The 15,318-nt window shown below is 43.3% G+C and overlaps 1 pseudogene; it reads right to left on the bottom strand.

The window, feature by feature from the left end:
- Positions 1 to 3,422: 3,422 nt before the first annotated feature.
- Positions 3,423 to 14,219, bottom strand: LOC123140052 (disease resistance protein Pik-2-like; annotated as a pseudogene).
- Between the last annotated feature and the right edge of the window lie 1,099 nt (positions 14,220 to 15,318).

The raw sequence follows: 15,318 nt of genomic DNA, 5'->3' as shown, positions 1-15,318 counted from the left end.
TTGAATTGATAATACAAGATCATGAAAAAAATTCGGGCCATTTGACGGATGGCGGATAAAAGCGTATCCAACGGTGGCATACATGGCATTTTATTTCTTTTTATCTTCTCACCAATTTTCCTTTTTATGTTTATTTTTCTTACCAAACTTCTGTTTATTGTTTCTATTTTCTCAAATTCAAAAATTTCACAAATTCGTTTGAATTTTTTTTAAATCATGTTTTTTCAGTTTTTGTTGATTTTTTCAAACTGTGCATGTTTTCAACAAAAATGTCCAGAATTTTGATTATTTTTTCATACTTACTAATCAAGGTTACAAAAAGGAAGACACTGTTGCGAATTTCCAAGTTTTGTTCAGTTTTTCATTCTTTGTTCATACTTATTAGTCAATGTTCAAAATTTCAAAAAAAAAATCAGAATTGAAAAAAAATGTTCGTAAATTCTAGAAAACGTTTGCGTTGTCAAATTTTGAACAGAGTTTTGAAAGGTGTTTCCATTTTCAAAAATTGTTCACAATTCCAAAAAGTGTACACTTTTCCAAATTTTGTTCAAAATTTAGAAAATGTCTCTGTTTTCAAAAAAAAATCATGAATTTTAAAAAAGTTCACAAATTAGAAAAAAGTTCATAAATGTGGGAATGTGTTTGTGGACTTGAAAAACATTCCTGCATTTTGAAAACAATTCTTGATTTAGTTTCTTTGCGAATTTTAGTAAATGTTCAAGGATTTAAAAAAATGTCCATGGATTTGAAACAATGTTCACAAATCTGAAAAGTTCAAGAATTTGAGATAAGTTGAAGATTTTTTTAAAAAGTGTGTGAATTTAAAAAAGGAAAAAGGAAAATGAAAAAAGAATGAAAAAATTGAAACATGAACATGACTACCTAGATCATATGTGGTTACATCATTCAATTCATTCTTCTGACAAGTGAAATCGTGAATGACATAGCCGAGAGACTAATAGGATGATCTCCAAGGGCAGACGAAAAGGATTGCAAATAAGCAATCACATATGATCGATGCAAAACACTGACGAGTTCTAAGCATCTAATCCAAACAGTTTACAATTACCAAAGATGTTACTGTCGCCTTATCAGAACAGCCCAACGATGGCATGCACATTGTCGTCCGGAACATACAAAACTACAGATACATAGCATCTTGTATTGCAGTGCTGGCTCATTCTTCCCCAAATCGAAGCAAAAACCTAGAGCAGAAACGGCATCATCACCAAGGGCAAAATAAACGGGTTACATGCAACGTGGATGATACTACAACATAGTATCTCCGTCCTGCTTTATTAGTCCCCTTTGTAATTTGTGCCAATTTTGACCAAACATTTAACTAACAAAATTTTAATGCATGTCAACAAAAATTATATCATTGGATTCATATTTGAACATAGTTTCCAATTATATAATTTTTGGTGACATGCATGTATATTTTGTTAGAAATTTATGGTCAAAAATTGACACAAAATACAATGACGACCAATAAACCAGGACGGATGCAGTAGTATATACTATAGAATACTGACAATTTTTCCGCATCTAGTCCAAATAGCTTACAATTGCCTAACATATCACCACACCCTTATTAAGCAAGCCCAGCCAGGGTGTGCACGCATCCCTAGAACATACATTACATAACATCAGGCATTGCAGTTCACAAAATTAAAGAGATGCCAAAGCACAAAATGAAAAACCACATCTAACAACCACGGAACAACAATGCCATCGACTCATGTGGACTTTATATCAGTCCATTAATACTATATATAACAATCAATGCAAGAGATAAAAACAAGAGTGGGTAGCAGATAGATTTCGAATAGCATGGCATGGCACAGACCCGCGCAGTATATTTTGGACAGAAGTAGCCCCAGGTTTCTGAGCTCATTCCAACCAACTTCAAGACATGTTGATTCTTATTCTTATTCCTATCACGATGTAGCTGAAAATCTTGGTCCTTTAAATCGGGCGGGGGTGGCTCTCTACTGTCGTGCCCTTCATGGCGCACCGCCTTGAAGCTCATGGTTTACATACAACACATGGGGTGAAAGCCTTTTTCGATAAACGCTAGTCTACTCTTACTGCGAAAATTGTAGCGTCACCAAGCAATCGACAAAATGAGCTAGCCATTAAGTGTGATACAAGCATTTTTTTAAGCTCTATGAGGACCAGCTCGTCGAACCTTCCAGCCGATTTTGGGAAGATTCCACGAGGCTTTTCCTTTTCTTTTTTATTGGCTGTATTATTTTTAGTTCCCCTTTTCCTATTTAATTTTTTCTTTCTTTTCTTTTTTTCTATTTTATTTTTAAAAATACATGGTCATCTTTTTCACGTTGAACATTTTTGTACATACGTCGAACATTTTTTAGATTTATGCTGAATATTTATCAAATACCTGTGAAACATGTATCCTAATATGTGTTGTACATGTGTAAGTTATAAATTAAAAAAAAATTAATACATAGTAAACATTCTTAAATACATGTTGATCATTTTTTTTAAACATGAGTAGCGCTTTTTAAAAAATTGGATGAACAATTTTTTTTGTATTTCCATGAACACAAGGTGTGAATGCATTTTTAAATTTCATGAATAATTTAAGGAGTGGTACAAACATTGTTTTCTTCAAACTATGTTAGCTAATTTTTACATTTTTACGCAGATTTTTAGAAATGCCACGAAAAACATTTAAACATGTGAACATTTTTAAATGTCAAAATGCATTTTAATGGTACTAAAATATTAAAAAATTTGAGAAAATAGTTTTTTCACACTACATGAATTTCTTGATTGTCGGTGAACCTTTTCTAAAATGTCATGAAAAAAAATTGAAACGTGTGAATATTTTTGAAATGTGACCAACATTTTCTTGAATGATATGAAGTGTTTCGAAAATTTGCGCAAATAATATATGAACATTTTCTTAGTCGCGTGGTGAATTTTTTAAATAAAATTAATTAAAAAAATTTCTATTTGAGAAATAAATATGAATAAAAGTAGGAAATTGGGAAAAGTAATAAAAAAGCAAAGCAAAGTAATGAAACGAACGTAACGAAGGAAATAACTATTACCAGGCTCAAAAATAAAAGTATGTGCTACGTGAAACAATTTAGCTGCTTGACTACGTAGATGGACTGACCCTTCGTGACATCTGTAAGCTGCTTGACTACGTGAAACAATTATACTGTATGTGGTTACATCATTCATTCCATTCTGCTGACAAATGAAAGGAACAGAGCCCCGACTGACACGGTCACCGAGGGCATGCAGAAGAAAAGGATTGCAAACAAGTATCGCATATGATGCAAAATACTGACGAGGTTTCTGCATCTAATCCAAACACTTTATTCAGTTACCAAAGTACGATGATACATATTGCAGCATTCTTCACCATATCAAAGCAGTTTTTACAATTGCCGAAGATATCACCACACCCATTATTATTAAGGAGCCCACCGATGGTACAGGTACAGAGCATCATATATTGCAGTGGCCATTCATTCTTCAGAAACTCAAAGAGATACCCAAAGCAGAAAAAGAAATACCACCTCTAACAGACTCGTGTGGGCTATATTTCAATCCATTATTACAACATATAACAATCAATGCAAGAGATAAAAAGAAGATAGATTTTCCAATAGCATGGCTTGGCGGCCACTCAGTCCGGATATTTAGGACGGAAGTAGCCCCAGGTTTCTGAGCTCATTGCACCTTCAAGACTGGCCGATTCTTATTCTTATTCCTATCAAGCTGCATCTGCAACTCCTCCCTGACTTTATCTTGCATGGGTTTGTACATCTTTTCTTCTCTTCTCATGTATTCATATTTTTCTTTCCCCATTTTTTTTCATTTCCCCCATTTTTTGATGATTTGGGTGTACCAAACAAGCAGCTATGAACACTAAGCCGTACTTCCTTGATGCTTTGGAGAAGTTCTAGCCCAGAGAAGGAAATTTCAGTAGATCCAAGGCTAAGGGTCAGCAACTCAAGATTGGGCACTGATTCTTCCTCAAACTCAACTAATTTAATTTCCATCCTTGAGTAGAAAAGATCAAGCACCGTGAGCCTTCTGAAAAGGCCAGTCTGGAACTGGAGGACGTCGATCTTAAACCCGTCATCCCACAAACCCAGAATGGATAGGTATGGTAGTTTCCCAAGTACTTTCATGGCTTCAAGGTTCCCTGATAGCTTGCTGAGTTCTAACTTGAGCTTCACGAGATTTTGGAGCCCCTTGATCCATTCCGGCAATTTTTCCAGGCTACCGGATAGCTTGAGGCTCTGCAGGTTTTCCGGAGCTGTGGACATGCCATCCAAACAGCCATTTAGGCCATCACCTGACCGCACTGACAATGATTCAAGATGGCTGAGATTGGAAATGGCCGAACAGAAACCTGGACCATTTTTCTTGTTGATACCGACCACTCCTAGCTTCTGCAGACCAGTGAGGCCTTTTATCTCTTTTATAATGGCAGTTCCCCAAGCAAGGTGAACATACCGTAGTGTACGGAGGGCCTTCAGTTTCCTGGTCCCTCTTGGCACCTTAACACCAGAATTCTCTATGCCCCTAATGATATTAGGGTACAATGTGCACCAAGCAAGATGGAAAGCCTCACACCTGCCAAATCCATACATGTCTGAAAGATCCAGTGAGCAGCATCCTACACATAAATCACGTTGCATTTCACAAATGTCTTCATACTTTGAAAAACAAGTTTTCTCCTTATCCCCTGAACCGCTGCCAGCATGCAGATAACATAGCTTACTAAGCTTGATGGTGGTTCTGGGCAACATAGCTATACTCGTCCCTTTGATGTCTAGTGTCTCAAGTTGTCTCAGATTACCCACCGAATCTGGGAGGTAATAGATGTACCCACACCCACGAAGAGAGAGGTATCTCAGATGAAGAAGCACCCAAATGTGCTCAAGCTGATGATTTCTTAACCCTTCTGTTCCTTCCAGGTCCAGCACCCGGAGAAACCTCATCTTTTCAGAGATGTAAAATGGCTTCCACTTGCCAAACACTGTCAATGACCGTATACGGGATAGCTCCACGGTGCTCTCCAACTCACACTCATCACCCTCCCAGTTGCTGCTTATGGCAAGGTGACGCATTGCGCCGTGGGTGTTCAAGCTGCAGCCTTCCTCCAACCTGAAAACAAGATTTTCCTCCAAAGACTCTGCAATGCTGATATCACGAATCAGATCGTGTAGCTGGCAAGAGTTGAATCCTTGTATGCTGCAAACTGATTGCTGAGTTGGTAATATCATGCTTCTCTCTCTGAGTTCCATGAAGTATCTATCTGCTGTGGGCTTGTCTCGCGCATAACCTTCAGCAACCCATCGGTAAGCCAAACGCCTCCGACTAACATTGCGGTCTTCAGGGAAGATGGACATGTACAAGAAACAAGGCTTGAGATAATAGGGTAGGCCATCATAACTTTTCATGAGGACTGTTTTTATAACTTCAATCTTTGGATTCATCTCCAGCTCAACATTGATATGCTCATTCAGTCTCCTCCACTCTGCAGCAGTTTTTGTTGGTTGATCAGCCAAGAAACCACCTATGGTGACTATGGCAAGGGGAAGTCCATTGCACTTCTTCAGGATTTGTTTTGCTGGTTCGACCAATGCAGGATATTGCTCAGCCAAATCAGTAGTCATATTCCTAAATACCTGCAATTGTAGGAAATATAATTAGTCATTTAACTAACAATGAATTAGGTGCATCCAAACCACTTTTCCTAGTTTACATGAGAGCTAGCCGACAGGTAGCTCTGTAGTCAGCTGCTCTGTCACATTGAGATCATATTAACATCAGTACAATATATACTAAATGGACATGCATTTTGTAATTTGTACAGTTCATTGACCCACCATTAGCACAACAGGTTCATAAAAAAACACTGTAGGCATCATGTACAGGTCATGTCAATGGGAAGGACGAATGGACATGGGACAGTATAGCGCTGCTAATGATTATTAACATTTAAATACCACATTAAGTGTTCACTGTATTATACTAAACGTATATCAGCAACAAAATGGTGGAATCAGCACTGATATTTTCCTCACAAACACTACTAAATCATCTAATATTGTTCATGATTAAATATTGCTCGTAAAATTGTAGACATAGACTTTTTCACAACACACTCAACTCTGAACATGAACCATATTTAGTAATGAGTAGCAAGATTAATCTCAAGCAAAATGTAAGTTCGAGATTAAATATTGCTTCTAAAACTCTAGATTCCTCAACTTTTCCAAAGTACTACTCAACTCTCAAGATGAACCACATTTTCAGTAACTCAACCAAAAAATCAGTGCAATCAGGCGGTAAAATTTGCTAAACACAGTAATAAGTACAGATCTACAAAACCACGAATCTGATCATTGAAGTCTCAACAAAATGAAATAAGAATATTGCCAAAACAAACTGGGATGCAATTGTTTGTCACAGCCAACATGCTAATAAATTGGTCAATACACCAACCAATCAATTTCAAATGAAAATTTCCCAAAAGAAATGATTGTGAATACATTGGATTTATCAGTATCTTTATCTAGGCCTTGTTCGGTTCAAAGGATTTTTCATGGGAAATCTACAGGATTACGTGTTCCAGAGGAATTTCAGCAAACTAGTCGTTCGGATAGAAGGAATCATTGCTCCAGTTTCCTCCAAAACGCTGATTAAACCTCATGATTCCTCAGGAAAAAGAAAATCCAGTCGAACCATCATTTGTCGCGTATGCCCGAGGCAAACCTGTCACTTTCCAAATAAACTATGCAGCAACTAGGTGCTTCACCTGAGAGAACAGCCATGCAACAAAATAAAGTATCCATAAAGTTGTTTCTCTAGCGTAAGGCGATGAAAGTTATCCTCCGTTTTTTCTATGCTATGCCGAACGTGTGTTACTTTGGTATTCCTCTGTTTTTGAATCCTCTGGTTTGCACCTCAATTCCTATTTCATTCCTGTGGTTTTCTCCATTCCTATGTTTCCTATTCCTGTGAACCGAATAGGTCCCTAATGTGAAAGGAATTGACAATGTGAGACAAAAAATCCTCACAAAACATGAATCAGAAAACAAGTGTTTCGACATGGTTTGACGAAAACAATGCGCCGTACAAGTCGACAGGTAGCAGTGGCAGTACTGCATCATGTGGCTCTATTCTCGAGTATCGCTCTAGATCTGGCTAGGCCCCTGCCTTGGCTTGCTTTTTCTAAACATGGGTTGGGACTCAAAGGCCCCTGAAACTGTCATTTCATATCAAATTCAATACAACACTCCCTTATTGCAAATAGGACCCCAAACCATACAAATGGAACACAATTGAGTCGTATAGCATGTAGCAACCACATCGGAGACTCCATGTTCACCGTCTTTGACAAAAACCTTGCCAATGACGAGCACGGTTATAAGGGCCTCACTTGGAAGTTGAAGATGGCACACCAGAAGCAATACCTTTGTTGATCCGCACCTTCTGTGGCGGTGGCCGAGATCAATGGATGGCAAAGGAAACAGCCGGATCCACCTCTTGTCCGCTCGACACCATGCCGGTGAAGAACAGATGGTTCCAGATCTAGCCGAACGGATGGTTCCCAAGCTTATTGATGATGCTTCCGTAAAATCCACCGCCAGCCACCATCATCCACCATGGGAGTCGGCTAGAGGAGGAGGAAGGCAACCTCCCTACGATACTCGTCGGCAACAGAGCAAGGCAGGCATCTGACGTAACACCAAACCACAACATAATGCCAAGACTTACTAGGACAACTACTACTCTGATATGCATAAGGAAGGCCTGAGCACCTCTCCGCAGCCATCAACGGCTGGCATCACCGTCAGACGAGCCATTTGATCGGGTTGGGCAGCCTTGGACATCTCCCAAGAAAGGGGCAGCGAAAGAGAAGAGAAGGGAGGGGAAAGCGGAGGTTGAAGTGTCGATCGCTGGTCATGTGGGTGTGGGAGGTAGGGCATCGAGTGGTGATGTGTGGGAAGTGGCGGATGCATGGCAACAATGAAGTGTCGTGCCGCATGTCACTTGGTAGGCGGCGGTTGTGGGAACACAAGAGCCCGAGGTGAAAATCAGCTCGACTTTGGTTGCAGGGACGATGACAGTGCCCACAGTCATCGTTCCCCTCCTTGCACGCGTCATGCTCCATCTCATCTCCAGGCAACAACGTTTTATGGATCCTCCATGCAAGGATCCAAGTTTACGTCCCTTACTCGAAAAGGTGGTCGTAACGTTTCTCGTTGCTTCCTCCTTGGAGTTGTCTCCTTAGGAGGCAAAAACCTAGTCAAGTTGTGCTTCGGCGAAACGGGTTTGAGCACCAGGTGTGTGTTGAGATGAAGTTGAATCGGTGGCTTCAGAAACCAACCTGGTACTTCGCTGTTGTAGGGCATCAACTCTACGTACGCGTCACCATACGGGCAACAAGGGTGGTGCTCATTCGTCCTACTCATGCCTCCTTGTTTCTGATTCCTCCCCTGCCGCCCCCAGGGGAATCCTGCACGGCCAATGATGCTCAAGGGATGGTAAGGCTTTGTTGCCGCCCTTGGTTGGCATCCATGTGGTTTCACGCCAACAGAGGCGGCACCTTAGGTTACTTTGATGGCGATGACACATGGCATAAAGCATAAGATCATGGCAGCTGTTGGTGTGCATCCATCGCAGATGTGGGCGTCGTTGCCGAATGAGTACCAGGTAAAATTTTATCCTTCGACTTGGAGCAACTGACGAGCAGATGTGGCTGCATTACATGCGTAGTAGCAGTGCCAGTGCACACTAGAGACTAGGCGGTGACCATCGGACACGGCTAGCGCAAAAGATCTGCAGGTTTTTTTTCCACTGGCCAATGGTCGAACCAGCTAGATCACGACGGAGAATTGGATTCACCATAGGCTGTTCACACGTGGCTGCCATAAAGCTTGCCCCATTCAAGGAAGGCAGAGAAGGGGATGGCCCAGGACTGCCGGAGCATCCTAAATTGGATTTCGGCGGTGTCAATGACTTTCCTCCCTCATCAATAGTGACGACGACCTTCATTTGCTCGGAGGCTTTGGTGATGATTAGCTCTAGTCGCGGCTCAACTCCCTTCTTGTTTGACCATGGTATTCACTTGTGTGGCATCTCACATATGTCGTGCTATGTGTACATCTGGTGGGATAGCGGAAATCGTATATCTGATTGGATAGTAGAAAGCGGTGGCAACACGACATGATGACTTTGATTTGGTGTTGTTTCGAGTACCCGGTCTCGAGCTCCGGGATTCAAAACCCTAGATCTGACCCTAGTTGGTTATAACTGGCAATGGTGATGTTTTTGCATCATTACCTTACTGAAGGCATTGATCGGATTTACTCGGACATGATCTTTAGGGTGAAAACCCAATATCTAGCTTTTAGTGGTTGGATCTGGCCATTGTGGCGCTTGAGCGTCAGTCCCTTCCTAGAGGTATTGCTACCGGAGAACATTCCTCGTTGCCCTCATGATGTCAAGAGATCACTGGTGCGAATGGTTGTTGTTGTAGTTTGCCGACCGCTTTGGATTATTCTTCGTGTGTGCATTGATGTATTGCGTACTATCATGTTTGTATCCACTTGTACTTCATTTTAAATTAATAAAATCCACCATTTATCGAAAGAAGGGCATCAACTCTGGTTGTATGGGTGACAAAATCGTCGACCAGTTGGTACACTACTGTGGACCGGTGCGAAATCAGGAGTGGTGACTCTAGAAATGTTTGTCATATATGTAGGGTGATGCCGAGTTGCTTAGGTGGCAGAGTCGTCAGCTCACCATATGCAAACATTGGGCTCCGCATGTGCATGTAGAGCTCAGATTCGGAAGTCAGATCATACTGTTATAGGGTATCGACTTTGGTCGCTAGGTGATAAGAGTTGTTGACTCGACTAGTGTGTGGGCCAGGGCCAGTGTGGAAGCAAAATCGATGGCTTCGGAAACCGTTCTCATGTTGTAAAGGTTGGTTCCAGTAACTATTTCTTTCATAACCAATGAGACTACAACATGAGTCACGGTGGCATATTTTTATGCTTTTGCAAGGGTAAACTGATCAAAACCACCACATTTATAGCTACGGTACTCTACCGTTTTCGCCAAAAATCACAAAAGACGTGAGCTGTGACTAACAACAAAACTGATGACTGGAACTCGTCTGTCACGCTGATGTGGTGAAAGCTAGTCTAGTCAATGTGTTGACCCGCTGCGGTGGACGGGGCCCCACCTGTCAGCCACATGTCTTATTTTTCACTTTTCTTCTTCCTCCTGCCACTACCGCACCATGCCGACCGCCACCACTGTGCCATGCACTTGCAGCCATCCGCAGCCATCTCTGCTCGCCTCGCCGGCGCCGGCCCAACCGCTAAGTCTGCCTCCTGGATGTGGTGGGACTTGTAGGAGATCAACGGCGGCAACCCATGCCTCGCCTCCATCCGCGCACAGTATGTGGAGCTCGACAGTGCCGGGCCACGCCTCGCCAACTCTGGCACAATCTACGAGCCTGCTTCCTGGGTGAGTCCCGTCTCTGCACGGGAACAGCAGCGCCCATGGCATTGATGAAGTCGTGCTCTGAACTCATGTCGGATGCTCGCCAAAGCACGCGAGTGAGCACCTGATGACGCACACGTGGCGCTTCAGGCTTGCAGAAGCATGCGCACGTGGCGCTTCGGGCTTGCAGAAGCACGCGCACACGGCACACAGAGGCTCACGAAGTGTCCGGGAACGAGAGCGGTCGTGGTCGTGGGCAGTTTGTTGTGGCCGGGGGTGGCGGCTGGAGGCGGCTTGATGAGGCAGCGAAGGGAGGCAGCGGGGTGCCCATCTCGTCAAGTCCACCAACGGCGAAGGCCACTTGGGGGAAGCTCAGCCGGGGCCGGGGAGTGGATGGCAGGTGGCGTCGAAGGTAGATGCAGGGGACGGCGCGGGTTTGTGGCGCTTGTGGCGCAGCCGCGCGGGTGAAGCTAGGCCTGAGCCGGTGCTTGGAGGGAAGGCGGCAGAGGAGGGAGCTGCAGGGGACGACGCGACCACATGTGCGGCTGATCACGCGCGCCGAAGATCAGTGCTGGCGGACGGCGGGCATGGCATTGACCATGGATGGGACAGAAGTGAAAAGAGATGAGAGGCTGACTAGTGGGGCCATCTTTCCACCTCAGCATATTGTCCACGTAGGCATGCCAAATCAGCCCGACAGACAGGTCCCACCCGACAATTTGCTGTTAGTCACGGCTGGCAACAAGTTTAGTGCAGTTTGTTATTCACTTGGCGCAGAAGCGTGGTCTTTTGTGATTTTTGGCAAAATCGGTAATTTTGAAGTACCTTGGCCACAAATGTGATGGTTTTGAGCAATTTACTCCTTTTACAACTCACTTTGAAGTATGTGGGCCAAGGATGGTTGGTCGTGATGTGCTTACAATATACTAATTTGAGACGACCATTCAAAACTAAAAACTGAAGTGAGATATAGGGATAATATTTTTTGCTAACAAATAAGGTGAATAATATAAAGAATACTATTTCGTTACCTTTCTTGTGAACAGGGTAATTGCATCCTTTTCTTGAAGACCGTTGAGCAAACGTATGCACTTCGGTTTTTTGCAACAATGCTTAGCAATATCCTCTCGCCTTGTGGTGATCACAATAACCAGATTTTTTATTTCACCTAAACTTGGCGATATTTTATCCCATTCTTCCATAGCTAAGAGGTCATCGAGAACAATCAAACACCTCTTTCCTTCTGAACGTCTGCCCAACACTTTAATCAAGTCTTTAACTCCCATCGAAGCAATGCTTTTTTGGGTGTCACCTGTAAAGTCCATGGATTCCTTGTTTGCATCTAGTTGCAATGCCAAGCTCCTAAGGAGCTCATCAAGCTTGAAAGGCCGCAAGACCGTGGCGAAAGCATTCTTTTCAAACAGGCCACTGACATCTTTGCTTTGGAAAACATTTTTTATCAGAGTGGTTTTTCCAAGACCACCCATTCCCCATACTACTATCACCTGAACTTCATGAGTGCTATCTTGTTTTTCAATTAGTGCAATAATATCTTCTTTTTCTTGCTTTCGCCCAATAAGCTGAAATTCCTCAAGGACACCTCTCATTGTGTAGCCACGTGTTAACCTCTTTTGCGGTATCATATTTCCATCAACAAAAGCATTGGATTGGTCTTCTTGTATCTCATTCTCAGGGATGTTGGATAACTTTGACCTAGGTGCTGGCTTTGATGGATATGTAACATCATGAGAGCTCTGAACACAAGCAAACAATAGTTAGACAAAAATTTAATGATGGATACTCAAAAAAAAATTTGACGGGTCAGCTCCAGCGTGTCAATTTCTATAGAGGAATATTAATGTGACAACGAACCAGAAATAGTATACCAATGGTATGCAACAAGTTAATGTAGCTAGGATGACCTGGTCAGACTTGACGTACTTCCCCAGAAATAATGAAAGCAGTCTAGAAGTTTAAAAGGCGAAAAAGAACTAGAGCACAAATTATTCACGAATTACATCAAAAGTTGGCTACTACTACAAGAGAACATAAAGTTATTGAAAACCTTAGCCCTCAGCAGGCATGAACAGCATGGACAACTACTTTTCAAACAAATGCAAAAAAATCCTTGTGTTGCCATTTTTATCAAAGCATTGCAACATAGCGCTTATTTGTCGGATGGAATATCCATATTTACACCCATTTTCTGGGCAGCTCCCTGCACACCCCTGGCGTGAAGGCTAGAGGAGACACATTGCCAAGCCTAGGCACTAGCCAGCGAGCAGGAATGCTTTGGTAATTCACATTGGATACCCGCTAATACCTCTGCATTGAACAGACATTACCTCATCCAGGGACCTGGGCAGAGGACATCTGTATCCGCAGGTCGATGAGGAATCCAGGGTGGCTGAGAATGCATCCGGTTAAGACCATCATGGTAGTCCGGGGAGATTCCAATTCGAGAGCTAGATTTGTTCCACACCTAGGGGACTTATTCTTTCCCGCATGGAACAGGAGGGGTTGGACCAGGAAGGTCCCCTTCCCCTGCCTTGTCCAAACACGCAAATTAATTTAAGCCTACCCACGAGATGCTCCATAGTGATTACCCTTGGCCACTATATACTACATCTAACTGACAATGGTTCAGATTTTGGACGGTCCTTTCGAAAATCAAAAACATGTGTTTAAAACAGAAGTGGTACCTGCCTGTAGAAAGCGTAGATGGTTTGTTCAGCAGACAATTGTTTGAGCTCTGATACAGTACTTTCCCGCCCGGGGCATAGACTTGCAACTTCAACATGTTCAGTGGATACTATGATCCGGCTCCCCAGTTTGTTCTCTGGGAAACAAGTCTTGATCTGGTGCCATTCTTCAATTGTGGACAGGCCAGTAAGCACAATCAGGCACCTCTTCTCATTGACATATCCATTGAAGGCCTAAGCCAAATCTTGCTCCTTCCATTCCCCCTCCAGCAGAACACCAACCCCCACCGCTGTGTGAAACTGTTTCACCATACTCTGGACAAATTCTGTTGGATGGAAAGGACGCATCACCCTGACCCATGCTCGGCACGGAAAATTCAGTTTGACGTCTGGATTCTCGTAGGCCTCCCAGATGATGGTGTTATGCCCAACAGTGCCACTTGTTCCCCACACACCGATCACTCCAACATGATCATCACCATCCTTGTTGATCAGCTGGGCCAGATCCGATCTTGCTTGGTGTTTCTTCGCGGCATGCCTTGCTTCATCAACACCAAACATGGCAGCATCAGCGGCAGGCTGAGTGGAGCTAGAGCCCTTGATGAGGCCATAGCGCAAGTTCCTCTGGCTCACGTCCTCGACTTTGGTCCTCAGCTCCTTCATCTGCTTGGCAACATGGCGACGATCGAGAAGCGTGCGAGGGATGCGCCACCAAGACTGTCTGTCCACACGAACGACAAAATCCTGGAGCGAATCCTCGATGTCATAGGCGACGTCGCGGACCTGCTTCACCCAGGTCCTGACCACCTTGTTGTGCTCACCTCGCTCATCATGCGCCACCATCAAGAAAGACTGCATCATCTCCAGCTCGTCCGTGACGAAGGCCTTGTCGCGCTGTACTCCCAGCTGCAGGGCCACCTCCTCCGCAACGGCGGACTTGGCCAGGACAAGGGCCCCGCTCAGCACGGACTTGCCGATGCTCAACGCCGTCGCCTCCATCGGTACCGATCAAGCTTCCCTCTCTCGCTTTCACGTGAGTGTTTGCGTGTGAATGGATCTGAGATGCAGGGCTCAAGCTCTCAGGTCATGGTTAGGTGATGACCTTGCTGGTTTATGACGGCCTGCTCACTGACACTAACAACTATCTTTTAATCAGGACTTTGCTGCCCTTAAGTCCTTAATTTTGCATCAGGCCGGCTCTCAATACTAGACAGTAGACAGTGATGCCTCAAGAGACTCTTACATAAGGATCAATTGTTTATTTCAATTCCTACAGACTCTAGCTGCACTGACTCAGCTAATCGAACTGCCCGAACAAAGCCTACATGTGGCGTCCTTCCTCCAACATAAACAACCCACATCATGGCTTAAAATTTAGTGAAAATACATATGCCTTTGATGCTAATAGCTGTCGAAGCCAACTGCGATACTGAACATAATATGCTCCTATATGCTAACACAAAGTTTAAGTATTCATAAGGATCAATTAAGATGGATTTGAGATGCAAGTCTTAGGCTCTTAGGTACTGCCTAGACACATAATGGAAGTTACTCTTTTCCGATCAAGACTTGCCGATCTCCATCTCATTGCATATTAGGTTAACAATGTGACACTCATTATTAACGGTTTCTAAACAAGGGACTCGTCATTAGGTAGGCATTACGGCGACACCTCACCGCACTCATAGAAATATACATTGTTCATTTCCATCTAGACGGTAGCTGCACTCTGTACCAACCGCATGTATATATAATAGCAAGAACAACATCACCCACCTAATTCAGCTGCCTGTACCAAAGCCTGCATCAGGGATTAAGATTTAGTGAAAAAGCATACGGCTTTGGTCCTAATATATGGATGTCTGCCAGTTAACACAATGTTTAACCATTTATTGATCTACTTATTATTATTGAGTTCCAAGGCACGATCAAAGAAGAGCAATGGGGCATTTGGCATACCTGGCGGCTCCATTCAGCAAGGATTTGGCATGTACTCATCGCGTATTAGTTTAGTTGACAGTGTGACTCATCACTGGACGGGCGGTTTTGCTTCGATGATTGTTAATGACCTCGCCTATTAATGCTGAATTGTTGATTC

Source organism: Triticum aestivum, chromosome 6B, assembly GCF_018294505.1.
Source record: "Triticum aestivum cultivar Chinese Spring chromosome 6B, IWGSC CS RefSeq v2.1, whole genome shotgun sequence".
Lineage (NCBI taxonomy): Eukaryota > Viridiplantae > Streptophyta > Magnoliopsida > Poales > Poaceae > Triticum > Triticum aestivum.
The sequence above is the reverse complement of the archived record's forward strand: the minus strand, read 5'-3'. Positions and strand labels throughout refer to the sequence as shown.